This window comes from Suricata suricatta, chromosome 3, assembly GCF_006229205.1.
Source record: "Suricata suricatta isolate VVHF042 chromosome 3, meerkat_22Aug2017_6uvM2_HiC, whole genome shotgun sequence".
NCBI classification, from domain to species: Eukaryota; Metazoa; Chordata; class Mammalia; order Carnivora; family Herpestidae; genus Suricata; species Suricata suricatta.
The window spans coordinates 169,421,937-169,428,841 of NC_043702.1; the positions used below are offsets into that span (position 1 = coordinate 169,421,937).

Below are 6,905 nucleotides of genomic sequence, written 5' to 3' on the forward strand. Positions count from 1 at the left end.
CCATCACCCCTTGACAGAAAGGCAAGGGGGGTGTGGTTTGATGGAGAAGGAAAGAAGAAGAGTTGGATCTAAGTCAAGACGCAAACACACATTGAGATGGGTCCACCTAAAGACTTCTGCGGTGTAAGTAACAAGACCTCTGGTCTCCAAAGGAGGTGGGTTTGGGGCATGAGTGCTTGTGGAGTGATGTTTTTTGTGCTGGGGTCGGGGTGAGTACCGTAACACATGAGAATGACCTCCACCCATCCGTTGGGCCCTGGCATCTGGGCTCTCCACAGAACACACCTGAGTCATAAGGCTCATCAGCAGGGTCCAGGCCATGACCCCTGAACCAGCAGAGCCGTAAGAAAATGGATGGAAGCTCTCTGTCCCCGCCCCTCTTCCCTGCTGAAATGTTTTTTCAGGTAAAAGGGGGACACTGTAGAAGTCCCTCAGATTTCTGCTACTATCTCGTAATACCTACCACCCATAAAGTGCTAATTTGTTTTCAGTCTAACAAAAGAAGCGTGTGGGTAAATTAGGAAAAAAGTTCCATTAACAACAAACACATAGAAACACACGGATCATGGAAGATATATTGGAACTGGCATTGAGTCTGAAGATCAGAATTTGAAGTTTAGTCTCATCCCTTATTATAGGCATGACCTTGGGCACTTTACTTGCTGAGTCTCAATTACCTGTTTTATTCCACAGAGACAGTAATTGCCCGGCTACTTCATACAGTATAAAGTCTTATCAAGGAACGGTCCCTCTCATGCGTCAAGCCCCATACTGATGGTGACCAGAGATGTCACACCCATATTGGCAAAAGACTTTTTCTTTTTACTTCAATTACTCCAGGCAGGACTATGATAAGTCTTTGTGTCATCCAACTTTCTGTTTGGAAAATAATTGATAACTATGCAATTACTGTGACATTAAAATTAGGGGTGACCAAACGGAGTATGTTCCCACACAGCTTTCTGATTATTTTCTCATCTAGTCTTTTGATTAGACCACGTATAGGTGTCAAGTCTGACAATTAGATCTGTCTTTTCCCTTGAAGGAGTCTTGGAAGTCCTAGTACAATTGGGAATAAGATGGTGAAGTTACGAGGAATTCTATGGTGTAATAGGGATGCCAAGTAGATACCGTTTGAGGGGAAATGAGGAATAATCTGGCAAGTACACTGTCAAACCTGGTACATCGAATGGGAGTGGGGAAAGATCTGGAGATCTGGAGTCCAGATAGAGAAAGGACATGGGCACCTAGGAGGCTCAATTGGTTAAGCAGCTGACTTTGGCTCAGGTCATGAGTTCAAGCCCCATGTCAGGCTCTGTGCTGACAGCTCAAAGCCTGGAGCCTGCTTCAGTTTCTGTGTCTCCTCCTCTCTCTCTGCCCCTCTCCTGCTCACTCTCTGTCTCTCAAAAATGAATAAACTTTAAATAAAAAAAAAAAAAACCCAGCAGAGGGGCACCTGGGTGGCTCAGTCAGTTAAGCGTCTGACTCTTGATTTTGGGTCAGGTTGTGATTTCGCATTTATGAGTTCGAGCCCCACATCGGGCTCTGCACTGACTGAGTAGAGAGTGCTTAGGATTTTCTCTCTTTTTCAAGATAAATAAACATTAAAAAAAAAAAAAAGAAAAGAAAGAAATGAGAGCAGAAACAATACACTGCTGCTACCCCAGTCTGGAAAGTCTCCGTGCCCTTCACACCCTTTATAAAGACAAGGCCAAGTTTGAAATCCATCCAACAAAACAAGCACTTGCAAAGCTGCCAGGGGCAGGGCAGGCACTCGGGTCCGCCCCGGGGACGGAGCCCCACATGTCAGAGGAGGCATTTGGCAGCTGCCGGATGGGGCAGAGAAAAGAACACGCGATTCAGTTCCTTCGGTTCTGCCCGAGTTCCTCATTTATGCTTCTCTTTCCGCTAACACTGCCACACGCAGCTGGGACACTCTTACGTGTCACATGTCTCGATGTATCAGGAGAGATTTAGAAAGCAAGAGGCAAGAAGAGCAAATGCCTTTCTGATCATAAGATCGGCGGCACTGGCCAATCCTACCTGCTGGGAGAGGAGGCACTGGGAACAGATAAAACCGGCTAGCTGTTCTAGATCTGGGCACAAGTCCCCTCTCGGTAACGATCAGGGACCCAGCACCAGGCCAAGACCACGTCCTCAAAAAGGAGTTGCTAATGGACACAGGCCAGAGGGACTAACGCCCTTGGTTCCAGCGGGTGAGACTCCTCCTTTGCTTCCGCTTTAAACAGGATTCCCACAAAGAGACTTTCAGAATTTCAAAAATCCCGAGTCCCACAGTCTGCCCCCACCTAATCACGGGCCGCCTTTCTTCTCATCGACAGCTTTACTGCAGCAGATTTCTCCGGTGAGAACAAAAAATATCCTACACTGTTATCCAGGCTTCTCTTTCTAGAATTAAAAAGACTAAGGGTGGGGGCGAGGAGGGTGGGGAGACTGAGGCCAAGAGATGCAAGTAAGCGACTTATCTGGGGTCAAGAGCCACACAGGAGCAGATCCGGGGCTGGAATCAATGTTTCTTGGCATTTACTGCAATGTTGTTTCCAACACATTATACCACTATCAACACGCGGCCATCTTAATCCTCTGCATACTGACTTTATTTCAGCTGGACAAAAGTCTCTCACACAAAGACTAGGTCTTTTCCTAGTAATCTTCGGCCCTCACATGCCAGAACACCCAGCACTGCACTACGGTTGGTACCTAGGAGGAATCCTGCAGCATCTCCCGACCAACCCCCACTTCCCTCTTTAGGGATCTGGTCTGCCCACACTCCACTGGCGTTCCTCATTCCGGACTGTCCTCGGACACGGATTTATCTTTCTCCTCACTGGATTGTAATATCTCTAAAGACAAGACTGGACCCTGTCTTACCTCCTCTGTGAATCTCAATGCCCAACACCAATGAGAAGCTCAAGAAAAGATTAAAAAAAAAAAAAAAGAGGCTTCTAAACCAAGTCTCAACCACTCACACACATCACAAGACTCTTGGCTACTTCTGGGGCATGAATCGGTCACTCCAGCCTCCCTTGAAACGATTTCTTTTCTTGGCTCCCAGTCCTGACTCTTAGGGAAGAATTCTAGCCACAAGGGCATCTGGCCTCCTGTCTTTAAGTCACAGTCACCAGGTACATCTTTACTCCCTAAATGTTTTAATGTTGGTATAAATAGAATGCTTTAATGGAGCTAGTCTTTGAAGCTAGGTGTCCTCTTTTAAACCTTGAAGTTTAAAGAACTCATCATCAACTAGCCTCACATTAAAACTACCCAGAGGGGACCTACAGAAGACAGATTACCAACTCCACTGCCAAATTCCATTGCCCAAAAGAACACAAGTGTCACCTGACTTACTCTAGTGACACTGTGACACACTCAAAAAGCAAGTCAGTATCTGGACCCAGATGCTCTCAGTCTGACTCACTTCTCTAACTACACTTGATTCGTTGGCAGGATTTGGAAATGTCTCGTTCAGAAAGCAATGTCCAAAAAGCAGTGGCTGTTGGAGACCTGGGCTGTTTCCAGTTGGGGCTACGGCAGTTAATGCTGCCATGGACATACGCTTTCATCTCTTTTGGGTAAATACCTACAGGTGGAAATGGTGACCCACACGGCAGGTGTATGCTTAGCCTTTTAAGGAACTGCCCAACCGTTTTCAGAAGTGGCTAGAACATCTTCCACTCCCGCCAGCCACGTACGCGTGAGTCCCAGGACTGCACTTCCTCACCAGCACTCGGCTTGGTCAGTCTTCCTAGTCTGAGCCGTTCTTCCCATGGAGTCATGGGGTCTCGCTGTGTCTTCACCTGCATTTTCCTAACGACTAATGATGTTGACCATCTTTTCACGGCCTTGTCCTCATCTGTAGATCTTCTTTGGTGCAGTGTCTATCCCCATCTCCCGCCCACCTTTTAAAATGGATTGCTGGTTTTGTTATTAGCGAATTTTGAGTCCTTTGTGGATTTTGGATACAAGGCCTTTGTACAAGAATGTCTATGGCAAGTGGGTCCCTTACAGACCAAATACCCTACCGACTTCCTCTAATGGTTCTCTCGCCCACCCGCCACTCCTCCCCTGCTCTGGGAGCTTGACAATCTCAGCATTTAAGTGAGGCAACAGGCAGTGCAGTCGTTTCCTAATCCCCCAGGACCTGTCTGGTCAGTTCACCAGGAAGTAGCATGTCTTCTCAAATCCCTGTTTCTCTGGTCCATTCTGTAGCTCACACTCCTAGAAGAGTTAACCTAACTATGTTTCCTTAAAAATATGCTAACTCTAGGGGCGCCTGGGTAGTTCAGGTGGTTAAGCATGCGACTTTGGCTCAGGTCGTGATCTCAGAGTTCTTGGGTTCGAGCCCTGCGTCAGGCTCTGTGCTGACAGCTCAGAGCCTGGAGCCTGCTTCGCATTCTGTGTCTCCCTATCTCTCTCTGTCCCTCCCCTGCTCACACTGTCTCTCTCTCTCAAAAATGAATAAACATTTAAAAATTTTTAAAAATAATTTAAAAATACACTAATTCTCACCTGTTCTCAGCAGGGAGCATCTCAGCCCCATACCAAACATTTGGCAAAGTCTAGAGACATTTTTGCTTCTCACAACTGGGCGGGGGAAGAGTCATTCCTGGCACCTGGTGGGTAGATGCTGCTAAGCGTCCACAAAGCCCGGGTCAGCCCCCACCACGACTTAGGTGGAAACCCTGCTTTAAACCCACATACGGGTCCTATTTTTAGATAAACCAAGATAATGCCAAAGAAATACTGATTTAAGAGCAGGAAGCCTGGAGGGGGTAGGTCCCCAGTTACGTATCCCCGGGGAAACCAACTCACCTCTCAAAGCCCCAGGCTCCTCTGTGAAGTGCATGGGCTGACCTAAAGCATCTTTACGGTCTCCTCCAATCGCAAAGAAATACAATCTTATAGGGGTGCCTGGTGGCTCCGTCAGATAGTCCGCTGACTTCTGCTCAGGTCATGATCTCACAGTTCACGAGTTGGAGCCCTGCGTCGGGCGCTGTGCTGACAGCTCGGAGCCTGGAACCTGCTTCGGATTCTGTGTCTCCCTCTCTCCCTGCCCCTCCCCCGCTCATGCTCGCTTGCACTTGCTCTTTCTCTCTCAAAAATAAATGCTAAAGAAAAAAAGAAAGAAAGAAATACAATCTTGTGGCTGTTTCTTCCAAACCACACAGAACCTGGAGCGGTCATGAAGCTGTCTGTGGGCTTCTTATGCTTACAGAGTTTAACAAGATGGTGACAAAGGTTGGTTCAAGGCCACAGTCTCTTAGAATGTGTCTGATAAAGGAGGACAGGGACCAACTGGTGGCTGCCAGAGGGGAGGGGTGCAGGATGAGCAAAAGGGGTGAAGGGGAGTGGACGTACAGGTTTCCGGTCATGAGATGAAGAAGTCACGGGAGGAAAGGCACTGCAGAGGGACCCCAGTCAACCGCAGTGTAACAGCACCGTATAGTGACAGATGGTGGCTGCGTGTGTGAGCACAGCGTCACACACAGTGGTCAAGTCACCCTGTTGTACGCCTGAAACTAACTTAACATCGTGTGTCAACTCAACGACAACAAAAACGTGTGGATCAACTAGTAGACTCGGCAGTGACCTTGGCTCAACAGACAGCGGCAGAGGACACGGGCTGCCGAGACCTTCCCGGCTGGTGCTCCCGACACAGAACCTGCCCTGCTGAGCTGGGCCCTGGGCCGCCCTCCACTCCACCCCCCTGCTCAGCTTCAGCAATTAACACGAGCTCCACAAAGCGCAAATGTGACTCACAGCAGAGCAGGTGAGAACCTTCTGGGTCCGATGCGCCTAGGAAAGCCCACCCCCAGCTCAGGACGGATGGGGCCCCAATGACAGAGTGTCTTTGGAAACCCAGACAGAGCCTCGACCTCACACAGGATCCTGGGACTCCCCTCAGTACAACAACCCGCTTCCCTGTGGTCCTGGGCAGTATCAACGCTGAATCTGCATCAAGTCTCTGTCACTTGGGCCCTGTGGGGACAGAAGTCCCCACACCAATTCTTCTCACAGCTGCTCTGCAGGTTAAATGGGGTTGAAAATTGGTCCCGCGGATCTCTGCAAGGACGCACAGACAGCTCACATCCTGGCCGGCCCAGGGGTAAAGTTCTTTCATGTCCAACTGACTAAAAATTAGAAACATGAATTAAGAGAGAAGACTCGCCGGGAGCACCTTGCTTCTTGGAAGTAATCCCAGGAGCTGCCTGTAGAGATTTCTGGTGGAGGCATCCTGACCGCCGCCATGATTGCTGCAGGGAGGGGAGAGGCGAGGCCAGCCTGGAGGGGAAGAGGTTTTGCTCTTCCTGTAACAAGCAGGGTGTGCGCCCCCCACCCCGCTCCCGGTCCAGCAGGGTGAGGGTCACAGCGGGGACACCTTCTTCACCACCATCACTCTCCTGTTTGTCTTCCACGGAGACAAAGGAAGGCTTCCCACGGGCACACGCACGGGAAAGGGCTGAGCAAAGGGGAGCCCCCCGAATACAGGACCCTCGAATGCAGGAGGTGAACGCCCTGGGCTCTGAGAGGAAATGCTCCCGGGCTGGAGCCCATGCCCATCGCCCCTCACCATCACCTTCCCCGTGTGCTCCCAGCAACCCCAGCACGTGGTGGGGGTTCTGAGCCACACGCCAGTCTCCCCCCACACCCCCATCTGCCACCACAGCTCCTCCACGGCCGAGGCTTCGGCAAAGCCACTGCAGAGGCTTCTGGAACAGTTTCATCAGGGCACCAGGCCCAAATGAAGCAGAGCGCACCATCCATTACCAGCTTAAAGACGGAGCCCGGGAGGCTCCATTAGTGACGCCCATAACTCCCAGTTAATCAGGCTCCTGCACGGCCCGCTGGCTGCCTGGGTGCATGAGTGTGTGCACGTGTGGAAC

General features: G+C 50.0%; 1 protein-coding gene and 1 long non-coding RNA gene across 4 annotated transcripts in view; one reads left to right on the forward strand and one right to left on the reverse strand.

Moving 5' to 3' along the window:
- The window catches only part of NOS1AP (nitric oxide synthase 1 adaptor protein), a 292,958-nt gene that overhangs the window by 126,621 nt on the left and 159,432 nt on the right, over window positions 1-6,905 (reverse strand). The window lies entirely within an intron of this gene.
- LOC115288414 lies at window positions 21-942 on the forward strand. The gene is made up of 2 exons (XR_003906993.1): window positions 21-123; window positions 694-942. It is a non-coding gene; the product is annotated as an uncharacterized LOC115288414 (long non-coding RNA).